Genomic DNA, 12,836 nt, shown 5'->3' with positions numbered 1-12,836 from the left:
TTTCCCAAGAAAGCTGGTTTTATTATCTTTATGTTCTTTTTTTTTTCTTTTGGACTTTAATATTTCTTTTTGTCTCATGGAATCAATACCTTACTTTTAGCCCATTCTAATTTTCAAGGAGTCTGTTGCATGGGTATGGTTTTGTATCTAACTCTTATATAAAGCTGTTAATTCTCTTTCAACTTCTTTCTCCCACAGCTCTCATGTCTTTTATGAATTTTTTTTCTTTTTGCTTTCTGGAGGGCAATAGGGGTTAAGTAACTTGCCCAAGTTTACACGGCTAGTTTTTTTGTGTTGGTGTTAAGTGTCTGAGGCCAGAACCGAACTCGGGTCCTCCTGACTCCAGAGCCGGCGCTTTACTCGCTGTCTAGAAGCCGCCCCTCTTTTTTCCTCTCTTAAAAAAAAAGAAAAAAAACTAACAGCAACAAACTTCTGCCTCATCTCTTCTAGGAATTCTAGTTGAATCTGTACCCAAGCTATTTTCTGATTTAAGACTTTGCTTGTAGATGTTTTAGAGTCATTCTTTTCTGGGTTTGTGTGTCTTGAGCATCCCTGTCACCATAATAGCTCTTTATGGTGGGTAGCCTTACTTCAGACTTTTGTTAGGTCTAGTGCAAGTACTTCTAGAAGGAATAGCTTGAGCTGTATTTGGTCCTGTTCTGTGTTCTCTAGAGTCCTGCTGCAGCTTTCACAGGGTATTGAGTACTGTGTTATTCCAGGATCTCAGAAGCAGATTAAGCTGGGGACTTGTAATCTTTCAGTGCTCCCAAAGTGGTTTAATCCATGGCAATATCTTTTATCTGCTTTCCCCAACCCTAGTTTGAGCCATGCAAGTTCCTAACCTGAATATGGACATGAGCATGAGATCCATGGGTCTGAACTGTTTGGAGTTTCAGTAGACTGCTCTGGACTCAGTCACTATCAGCCAGCTATGAAAGTTCTGTTGGTTCAGAGCAGCAGAACTACAGGCTTTCCTTTGATCTGGAATTCTTGCCCTAGTTATCCAGCTGTAGGCTTCAGACTAGGCTGGAAGCTGGAATGGAAACTTCAACTCCCAGGATCAGGGCTACCTCTTTACTGCTTGCTTCCATACTTGCTCTTCTTTCAGAACAAAGCCTGGGGCCTGAGATGATCCTTGTCCTGAACTGTCACCCTCAAATGAATGTCTCCTTAGCCCAAACTGGTAATGAGCAACAGAGCTGCTACTTGGCTCCTCTTCTTAGTCCCAGCACAAAAATCAAACCCTGTGTCAAATCTAGGCATTCTTTCTGTTGCACAGAAGGTACAGGTAGGCCCTCATTAAGCCTGTGGTCCAGTGTCTAAAGACCTGTCTCTGTATGCTGAACTGGGATAGGCAAATGATTCCTTATGATTTTTTTTAATTTCCTGTTAAGGACTTGGTCCAATGAACTTCCTAAATTTGGAGGAAATAATTGTGGGAGGGATTTCAGCTATACTACTTCCTTCTATTCCACCATCCTGGCTGTTTTCCCTCTCTTTAACATTTTCTTTCTACAGTGACTTAAAGGCATGGATAGAGGAATTGGCAAAATTTTTCTGTCAAGAGCCAGAGAGTAAGTATTTAGGTTTTATAGGCCAAAAGGAAAATCAAAGCTATTATATAAATAAACAATGACAGGAGACAAATGTCCACAAATTTCTTTATTGATATTATTTAAGTTTTAAATTTGAGAGTGATACCAACCCCTGGAAGTAGTGGATTGATCCAGGGGAAGCTATAGTAGCCTCGGGTGCAAGGAGGGGGTGGGGCACTGAATAATCCCAAAGAGGCCACTATGTAATTTTTTTTAAAGAGGGTGGTAGACCAGGTAAGTTTGCGAACCTCTGATTAAAATAACAATACATTTTTTGTAACATAAGTCTAATAATAAAAATGGAACTGGAGGTGGGGGGGGGGAATGATGATCAATATTTGGTTTAACTGGGGTTTCAAGTTAGTATTCCAAGCTGGATAACTAATACATTATTGGTAGAGCTGTAAACTGATCCAACCAGTCTGGAAAGTAATTTGGAACTATGCCCAAAAGGTTATAAAACTGTGCATACCCTTTGATCCAGCAATACCACTACTAGGTTTGTATCCTAAAGAGATCACATAAAAGGGAGAAGGACCCACAGGTACAAAAATATTTATAGTAGTTCTTTTTGTGGTGGCAAAGAATTGGAAACTGAGGGGTGCCCTCATTCAGACATTGGGGAATGTCTGAACAAGTTGTGCTATATGTATGTAATGGTATACTATTTTTCCATAAGAAATGGTGAGCAGGTGGATTTCAGAAAAACCTGGAAAGACTTAACATGAACTGATACTGAGTGAAGTGAGCAGAACCAGAACATCGTACACAGTAACAATACTGTGTGATGACCAACTTTGATAAACTTAGATTCTTACACTGCTATGTAAGAATCTAAGACATCTCCAAAAGACTCATGATAGAAAATCCTGGATGTAAATCCAGAAAAGAACTATGGAGTCTGAATGCAGATCAAAGCATACTATTTACTTTTTGTTTGTTCCTTCTTTCTCATCATTTCATTGGTTCTAATTCTTCTTTACAACATGATTAACATGAAAATATGGCTAATATGAATGCATACATATAGCCTATATCAAACCACCAAATCAAATCTATATCATCCCCTTCTTGGGGATGGGAGAGGAAGAAAATTTAGAACTTAAAATCTTATAGAATTAAATACTGAAAACTAAAATATTTTTTTAAAAAGAAATTAAAAAAAGACAACTCCAAAAAACTCATGATGGAAAGGGATATCCACATTCAGAGAAAAGAACTAAAGTCTGAATGCAGACTGAAGCAAACTACTTGCTCTCTTTTGTGGTTTGTTTTGTTTCATTCCTTCTTTCTCGCTGTTCACTCCACTGGTTATAACTCTTCTTTACAACTTGACTAATGTTTAATGTGAAGGTATCTATACCTGTAGAACCTGTATCAATTGCATGCTACCATGGGGGGGGGAGGGGGAGAAAGGGATTTGGAACTCAAGGGACTGTAGAACTAAATGTTGTAAACTAAAAGTAAATAAATTTTTTAAAATAAAAAAATTTTTTATAGTAGCTCTTTTTCTGATAACAAAAAATTGGAAATTTAGAGAAGGTCCATCAATTGGGGAATAATTAAACAAGTTATGGTATATGAATATGATGGAATACTATTGCACTATAAGAAGTGATGAAGGGGCAGCCAGGTAGCACAGCGAGTGAGAGCACCGGCTCCAGTGTTGAGAAGACCTGGAGATCGAATCCCGGGCTCAGACACTCAGCACCACACCCAGAAATAACTGGCCGTGTAACCTTGAGCAAGTTACTTAACCCCGATTGCTTAAAAAAAAAAAAATAAAAAATAAAAACAAAAAGAAGTGATGAGTAAGTGGATTTCAGAAAAACCTATAAAGATTTACATGAACTAATGCTGAGTGAAGTGAGCAGAATCAGGAAAACACTGTGCACAATAAAAGCAACAAATATTGTGTGATGATCAACTATAATAGAAATGACTCTTCTCAGCAATACAATGATCCAAGACAATTCCAAAGACTCATGATGAAAATGCTATCCATATCCAGAGAAAGAATTATAGTCTGAATGCAGATCGAAGCATACTATTTTCAAGTTTTTTTTTCTTTCTTATGGTTTTCCTCTTTTGTTCTGATTGTTCTTTCATAACATGACTAATTTGGAAATATGTTTAACATGACTGTACATGTATAACCTATATCAGATTGCTTGCTGTCTTAAGGAAGGGGGAGGGAAAGGAGGGAGAAAAATCTGGAATTCAAAATCTTATAAAAATGAATGTTGAAAACTACCTTTACATGTAATTAGAAAAAAATAAAATGCTATGGGGAGGTGGGGGAATAAAATTAGTATTCCTTATCATCAAAATTAATTGCAAATGTTCATCCTTTAATGCTGATCTTTAGGGGAGATTTTAGGTATTTCAACTTTGAAAATGTCTTCATATATAGTACTGAAAAACACTAGATATCAATCCATGAGTAAATTATTTTAATTGAGCATATTCATCACTTGGAAAGCATTTATAGAATTCTATTAGATTCTTTTCTCGATATTTTACTATTAGTATGTCATTATACTGCAGATTAATTGCTTCCAATTGAAGGTTAAATGGAAAAATTCTTCAACTACATAGTTAAATCAGTTTTGAAATAGTGACATTTCTTTGGCACTTGCATTGAGATCCAAAAACACTGCTTGAACTATAATGTGAACTTAAAAAAAGAATATACCAACTTCAAATTTGTTGGGAACAGAGACCTCACTTGTTTTAATTTCTGACAGGATAGGCAGTATATAAAATAAAGTTTGACATTACTTTTGATCTAAGCAACCTGAGTTGTCCTCGAAGTGACTTTACCACAATACAAGATTTGCCAATAAACACCATTTTGCTTTGCAATTTTAGGCTGAATTCACTAAGAAACATTAATAAATCTGCAGCAAAAGCTAATTTCTAAAGTCACTGAATGTTCAATAAAAGTGGTTGAAAACAGTCTCCCTCAGAAAAATTTCAACATTGGCCCTGGATTAAAAAAAAAAGTACATATGTATACATGCATGTATATATATGTGTGTGTGGGTACACGTGTGTGTAAAAGAATTTTTTCCTCTTCTTTCCTTGTTTTGCTATGAAGGGTGTGTTCTACTAATAAAATAAATAAAATTACACAGTACAGGGATATGCTTCGCAATGGAAACACTTTTCATAAGTATAATCACTGCAATTTTTAGTGTACTAAACAGCAATCTGAAGGGATGAAAGCACCATATGTTGACTTCGTCACAACTACTAAACTCTGCCACTGTACCAGGAAAAAAGCCACAGACAATACAGAAATGAACGAATATGGCTTTTCCAATAAAACTTTACCTAAAAATATAAAAACCATTTTTAGGTAGTGGACCATACAAAAATAGGCAGCAGACTGGCTCTGGCCCCCAAACCATAGTTTCCCAATCCCTGGTATAAATGGCATGATTATCAAATCTCCAGATGACTCAAATATGAGTAGGATATCTAACACAGCCAATGAGTCAGGATACCCTCCCCCCTTCAAAAAAAAATTTTATTAACTAGAATAATTGGATTGAATCTAATAAAACGAATTGTAATAAGGATAAGTCTTACACTTGGGCTCAAAAATTCAACTCTACAGGTGTAAAACAAGGAATATATGGCTAGATAATAATTTGTATGAAAAATTTCGGGGGGGGAGGGGTGCTAGGTAGGGCAGTGAATAGAATACTGGCCCTAGAGTCAGAAGGGCCTGAGTTCAAATCCGGCCTCGACACTTAACACTTACTAGCTGTGTGACCTTGCTTGGGCAAGTCCCTTAACCCCAATTGCCCCGCCTTCCCCCCTCCAAAAAAAACAAAATATATATATATCTGAAATTTTAGGGGACTAAAAGCTAATGATGGGTCAACAGTGTGATTTGGCAGCTAAAGAACTCATGTTAAATTGGACTATGGAGAGGCACAGCTTCCAGAAAAAATCAAGTGCTAGTGACACTGAACTTTGTCCTAGTACTGTTTTTAGTATTCAGCACTAGTGTTTAGGAAATGTTCAGAGCAGGAAAACCAAAATGTAAAAAAAGGGCCTTGAAATCATGCTATATGAGAACTGGCTGAAAGAAACTTAGAATATTGAGGGCCTAAAAACAACTCAGGAGGGACACTATATCTGTCTTCAAGTATTTGAAGGGTGGCCCTGTGGAAGAGGAATTAGATTTGTTCTGCTTAGTACACATAAGAACCTAAAGCAATTAGTGGATGTTACAAAGAGGCAAAAGCTTGATTTCCAAGGTGGAAAAAAAGGTCTAATAATTAGAGCTAACCCAAAATGGAATGGGCTGCCCTAGATTGAGTGATCACCCCTCACTAGATGTCTTCAGAGAATGAGTGACCATTTGTCAGCTATGCTGTAACAAGTATTCTTTTTGGAGATATGGATTGGCCTAGATGTCTGATGAGGTCTCTTCAGATCTGATTTTGTAATGAAACTTACCTTTATGGTATATTTATTATGGCTCACAAGTTCCACAATGGGAAATAAGGGCATATCCTAATGCCCTGACTCCTTTCCACAAAGTTTGCCAATTTTGTTGCCCTAAGATTACATGCTAGTCCCACTACCTGTAGGTATCTAGCTACTCCCAAAGTTACTGAACCAAAGAATAAATAAGCAGTTAACTTTCTCAAGGCAGAATATTATTCTTAACATACAGGGAGTGCAGAATTCTTCCTATTATTTCTTTTTTATGATGAAAATAACTATTCACCAAAAGAAACTATCTGACATACAAAGAACAAAAAAAGATTACAGAATTGGAACTTCTGCTACATAGTTTAAAAAACAACATAATCACATATTAGGTGCCTACTATGTGCCAGGCATTGTGCTAGGAAGTAGGAATACAAAGACTCCCCCCCCCCAAAAAAAAGAAATCCTGTCTCTTAAGAAGCTTACTTTCTATCAAATACATAAACTTTTAAAAGTGCGTGTTAAATTTTAAAAGATGGTAACAAAATTGTCATTTGCTTCCCTCTTCTATGCATTTTTAAATGTTGTATCTATTACAGCTCAATAATTATTTCAACACCAATAGAAGACCTTCATTGTAACAAACAAGCAGTCAACATTTTTGCCATGTCTGAATACAGATGTCACATTCAGCACCTCTTGTCCATCACCTCTCTGCCAAGAAATATCTCCTGTTATTTCTCTGCTTCCAAGAGCTTTGAAACAGCAGATTTACCGAATAGTCAACTTTTTAAAAAGAGAAATACGACTGAGACTACAACCTTCTCGGAAATGGTGTTCATATTACCTTCTTTCTCCTCTCATTTTCTACTGTGACCTACTAGAACTTAAGAATCTGCCAGAGGCCACTTATTCATCTCAAACAAAAAATAAGTTAATTTTTTGCAGGTTGTCTGACTAATTTCTTTTAGGGTAACAAGTATCCAATCGGCATTTTTTCATATTCTTTGAAAGCCTTCTGAAGTCCTTTTCACATATATCTGTGCTTTAATAAACTATTCTGGTCCTTCCCAAGATCTTTTATATCTCTTATATCCCTTTATGAGTTGCAAATACAGGGCTTACCATAGTGAGCACTTCATAAGTGACTGAACAAAAGGTTTCATTTTACACTGTTTCCTACGTAGAAAGACATAGAACCTCCTCAATTAATTAACAGAAAGGCTTTTTTTTTTTTTTAAATAACAACAATTATACTTTGGGACTCACTATAGCAGTTCAATTTATGACCTACAACAATTCAAACCAATTCAAAAATCAAAATTCAAAAACAGTTTCATTTTAGCAAGTAATGCATTTGTTCTAATGGACCTGTAAGCTACTTGCTCAAAGGGGGCATATAGCCCTATTCTTGAAGACACGAACACCCTGGAGTTTGTGATGGAAATAATCCATTAAGTCATCAATCCTCAAACTTTGTCAGGGAGCCACTGATTCAGGAACATTTTCATTCTAAATCTATTTTGCAAAAAAAAAAAAAAAAAAAAACACCCAAATTTTCAAGTAAGAATTTAAAATTTGGTTTCCTAGCAGAGTCCATTAGCTCTACCTACAATTATATAATCCTAGTTTAAACAATGTAACAGTCATTTAACTTCATGCTTATAGATCGCAGTACAATCTTTCCATTTTGGTAAAGGAAAGCAGGCACCAATGTAGACATGTTAGAAAAAAAGAAAAGTTAATAACAAGAAACCTAGACACTATGCAAAAATACTATGAAAAGCTTAGGTCAAATATGTGCCAAGAAACAAAAAGGCTAGGTGCTCTAAACTTGTACTGCTTGGCTAAGAAATAAAGTAATAGGCAGCTAGGTGGTGCAGTGAGTAAAGGGCCAGCCCTGAAGTCAGGAGAACCTGAGTTAGGTTCCGACTTCAGACACTTAACACAAAAAAAACTAACCTTGGGCAAATTACTTAACCCCAATTACCCTCCAAAAGGCAAAAAAAAAAAAAGGTAATAGAAAATCTCTGGCAAAAAACAGCATCGTTCAGGTACATGAAGACAACAGGGAAATCCACAGGGTACAGCAAGCAGAGTTACCCCTAGTATTGAGGTTGACAAACAGGGAGAATAATCTAAATCTCAGCTTTCTCATTTATCAAACCCCTGTGAGGTGGAAGTGAATGTTTTATGATGCTTTTACAGATGAGGGAGCTGATCCTCAGAAAGATTAAAAGATTTGTCCATGGTCAAATAAATGCAGAGTTGGAATTTGAACCCAAGTCTCCTAATTCAAACCCCAACATTCCACTACACCATGATGCCTTTCTAATCTTTTATTTGAAATCATACAGGAAACAGGGGTTGGTGTTGTGCCAAAATAATCCCATACTATATTTAGAAAATTGTAAAGTATAGATTGTACCCCTTATACGTTTAATGCTGAGGTTGATAATTTTTCTATCAAATAACAAAATTATAGCCTAAAACTTACACAAAACTATGACGGTTCTGTCTTGGAAGTTATTGGCAATTCAAGAGTTTAAACTCAATCTAGTTGGTCAATTAAAATCCTGAATTCTAATCCTGAAATTTGGCAGCATCATCAATCTTCTTGCATTTAGAGAACAACAGCCTATGTTAGACAACAACCTGTTGCTGGATACAAAGGCAAAGTTTTTCTGCTTTAAAGTTAATTTAAAGTTCTAGTTGACAGCTCCAGAAAATACTTGGAACAGTTTAAAGAACTTAAAAAAAAAAAAGTAATGTGAATTTTAATAGACACACATACTTCTGCCACAGGAACTTTCACTCAACATGATTTACATATTCTGATACTTATTCAGATGCCCTGAGCTCTTAATGTAAAGTTCTGACATTTTAAGAGATAGTAAGGTAGAAATTAAAGGTGTCCATTATTATCAAATTCCTAACTTTTTACCAATTATTGCCAACATCTCCTAATTTCCTTCACAAAACTTAAGTCCACAAGACACAGATTTAGAGACATTTTGTCTTAGAAAATATGCTCCTCTAGAATTCAGGCAGATCACTGCATGTCATAACAATATTTAGACATACTAGAGCCCAGCATAACAAAGCAATGCAGAAGACAATATACAAAGGAGGATGGGATTAAAAATCTGTGGAAAATGTAGAAATAAATAAAAACGTGGCCTGTGTAGCAGGGCAATTCCTAAAACAGCAAATTCTTCTGAAAGTGAGTATTTTTTACTCCTTAATTTTTTTCCCTAGATGTCTACAGATTCTCTGAGGGGAAGATAAAAAAAGGATCTTTTCTGTTTTGTCACAGTCAACTTTCTAGCTGGAGCAACCTCTGGCCCTTAGACCAACAGACAAATAAAATCCTGAGGGTAAGATGACAGACGAAAATTAGAGACAGTTTCCCCCAGTGGTTCTTCCCAGGTCTGAGCAACAGAGCACAGTGGGAATGTGTTGGGGGTGTGCTTACAGAAGAATCAATTTTCAAAAACAGAAGAGGAATTCTTATAAAAACAAATTACCCTAACCTGACATAAAAGCGACAGAACAAGGAGCTGATCGGGAGGAAGCCTTCAGGCCGAGCTTTGGACTCTCTCCACCTAAGGGCCAGAGCAGTAGCTCCCAGATCTCCACTAAGCACTTGGGCTCATCAGCCCTCGGGTCACTGGATCCAGATCCAGGATAAACGGCCAAACCCAGGCCGAGGGCCTTCCTCCCCCCCCCCCCCCCCGCCGCCCTGTCCCCAGCTGAGAAAAGGCTGAGCCCCATCCAAACGTCACGGTGACCACAGTGGAGCCGGCCCAGGGGGACGTCGGTAAAGGGGGGGATGAGAAGAGGAACGGCGCCGCGCCTGGCCAAACAGCGCGTGCCCGCTCCCCCTCCCCTTTCCCTGCGCAACCGGGGCGAGGCTCCCTCCCAACCCGGGGCTCGCGCCTGCCTCGGCCCAACAGTGAGCAAGGTTTGCCCCTACCACGACTGAACCGCCGGCAGGGAGAGGGGGCAGGCTCCCCGGAGGCGCGCCCCTCCCGGTCGGCCCCGAGAGCCAAAACCCAGTGCCCGCAGGGCGCCCCGCCCCCTCCATCCGGGCGCACCCCCACGCCAGGCAAAGACATAGACCAGATTTCCCACCCACCCCACCACTTTCTCCAAGCCCAGGGCCGCGCGCTCCCAGAAAGACGGCGCACGGCGGCGCGCGCCGGCGGGACAGAGAAGAACCCGCTTTGCGCGCGCGCACCCGCCTGCCCTCCTCCTCCCTCCCCCCCACCCCACCTCAGAGACCAGGCCCGAGCTCGCAAGCGCAGCCCCCACCACTAGCACCCCTTCAGCTAACCCAAAGGGAGAGTGTTGGGCAGTAGCGTCGCACGGGAGACTAGGGGTGTCCTCGGCTGCCCGGAGCCGCCCCGCACCCTCCGGGGCCCAGTAGACTCGGCCCGCTCCTCTCAGCTCCCTCCGCCGTTGTGTAGTGGTAGCGGCGGCGGCACCCTCTGGCTCACTCACTCGCGCCATGGCGGCCCCGACACCCTCATCATCCGCGCCACAGCCCTTACCGAGTGCCGCCGCCGCCGCTCCGCCCACGGGCCCCTCCGTGCCGCCTCGGGCCCCTGCTCTACCGTCGCCGCTTCAAGACCGACAGGATTTTCCCCTCACAGCTCCCTGGGCGCCATCTTACATTCAACCCCGACAGCCAATGGGCGCCGAGCTCCTCTCTCGCGAGAACGGAGAAGGCAACTCCCGCGAGAACTAACCGGGGCCTCCCGGCCCACCTTAAAGGGAACGCGTTCCGCTGCAGCCCCCGGGCGTCCTTAGATGTACATTTTCTCGGAATTTAGAGAGCTGAAACGAATCTGTGCATTTCTCTTTCCCACCCTTTTGTCTCCCTTTAGTTGGCAGAAGAATATCTCCCCTATTCCCCACCGCTGCTCCTATCAATAGTGGGTTTTGCGGGTCAGTACTGCGTACAGCCCTCAGACTCAGTTTCCCTTCCCGTCCTCGCCTGAGAAGTGGGACTGGCCTTGGGTATCATGGGAGCCCAGAGCTTGGGGCTACAAGGGCTTGGCCCAGGTGTCTCAATTGCCTATTTACCAGACCAGGCGTTCAGAGTGGCCCCCGCGAGACAACTAAGGCCGTTCCTTTTCTGAGGTGGGGTCAAACCCAGGCGTCACTCTCCATTTAGGAAGGGGGTCATCGCGGAGTAGAAATACTGGGGCGAGGGGCTCTGATTCCAGAGGGCCGACGAACCCAAAGAAAGCAGGGATTGGGAAAGGAGCCTGGATTAGGCCCGAGATAGAGGCCTCGAGACGGGGAAGGATCCCCTGGGGAGGCTGGAGTTCCCCCAATAAACGAGACCCAACGTGAACAGGATTGATTTGCTCCACCCTTGAAAGAGATCGGGAAGCCGGGAGCGCCAGCAGTGGAGGGTCACAGTGAAGGCACAGCAGGCCAGATGGGGTCGCAGGCGTGGGCCCCGAAGAGGAGGGATTGAAGTTCTGCTCCCATGCCCAGGAAAAAGAGAAAGGCAGCGGGGCGAGGGGCGAGGGGCGAGGGGCTAGGCCTGGGGTATTGCCCATCCTCCCCCATTCCCTAGGTCTCCTACCATGCCCCTGCCCCTCACCTGGCGGGCCCTGGCTCCCAGCACCAGCTGTCAGGGCTGTCCAGCCCAGACCCGGCACTGCCCAGGCCCCAGTCCTGGGGGTTCTTACTACAGGCCATCCTGGCGGGAGACTCGAGCCCTTTCTACCCCCTCTCTTCCCATCCTCAGCGAAACTACCTCCTACTCAGCTGCACCAGCATCCCAGCTTAAGGTGGCCCGGAACTGATGCCCCTGCAGGCCCCGGGGTCCTCGCTAACTCCAGGGCCCTGCTGCTCTCAGAGCTGCCGAGGCAGCTCTGCTTAAATGATTAGCTGCCCCCGGGAAGGGGAGGGCCCGATCCTCTGGGGAAAGAGCTCTGGGGGGAGCAGTGCAGGCCCCTTTCAAGCAGGGGGCAGTAAGCCCACAGCTCCCTGCAGTCCACCTTAAACCAGGCCCTGGGTGACTTTGGTGTTTGTATACAGTGGGAAATGTGGAGGATGTTAAAGCTGCAGACACACTCCCTGCCTTTAGAGTAGGACTGCAGGAGTGGGGGGGAGGGACCCCAAAGGAAGCCAGGCCCTGAGCCTGCTCCCAAGAAGGGCAGAGAGAGGCTAGAATGCCAGCCAGGGCATGCGCCTCTGCCTGCTGATGGAGCACAAATCCTAGAGAGCTGCTTTCCTCTGATTGGGGAAGGCAACAGATCCCTTAGGACAAATCAGCTGGGTCTGTGCCCAACGTGCTTTGTCCTCCAGTCTGACCAGACTGGATCCTGAACACTACAGCTCTTAATGATATCTTAGATTATTCAGCAGGGAGGCAGTGGAAAGGAATCTGGATTTACATCTTGGATCTGCTTTTCACTACCTATGTTACCCTGTCCCTTGTCTGGGCTTTTGTATAAAGGAAGCAGGGATGTGGACTAGAGAGCCTCAGAAGTTCTACCTCAGAGATATGAACATTTATTAAGAGTATACTTGGTGGGACCGGATAGTCAAACTAAAATCAAGGGCCTCTGACCTCAAAGAAACTATATTTTACTATCAAATTATTTAAGGTATGAGAAAGATGTTTCTGGGCTATACCCTTCAAAATTCCTTGAATGGGGATTATATTCTTTGTTTCTATATTCCCATCACCTACTGTGCATGGCACACAGTAAATTCCTATAAACATTTGTTAAATGATACAACCCCCCTAACTATGATCTCATCCAAGAC

At 42.2% G+C, this 12,836-nt stretch overlaps 1 protein-coding gene across 2 annotated transcripts in view; it reads right to left on the bottom strand.

The window, feature by feature from the left end:
• The window catches only part of QRICH1 (glutamine rich 1), an 88,676-nt gene extending 76,857 nt beyond the window's left edge, over positions 1 to 11,819 (bottom strand). The window contains exon 1 of one of the 2 annotated variants that reach the window (XM_069095749.1): positions 11,662 to 11,819. The gene's annotated coding sequence lies outside the window, so the exon portion shown is untranslated. Of the gene's footprint in view, positions 1 to 10,597; positions 10,773 to 11,661 lie in introns of those variants that run through there. The other variant, XM_069095748.1, reaches the window with a different exon arrangement.
• Between the last annotated feature and the right edge of the window lie 1,017 nt (positions 11,820 to 12,836).

The sequence above is a fragment of the Petaurus breviceps genome, unplaced genomic scaffold (genome assembly GCF_028583685.1).
Source record: "Petaurus breviceps papuanus isolate PSGF00001 unplaced genomic scaffold, PetGlider_PUasm1.0 227, whole genome shotgun sequence".
NCBI lineage: Eukaryota > Metazoa > Chordata > Mammalia > Diprotodontia > Petauridae > Petaurus > Petaurus breviceps.
This window is presented reverse-complemented; position numbering and strand designations above follow the sequence as displayed.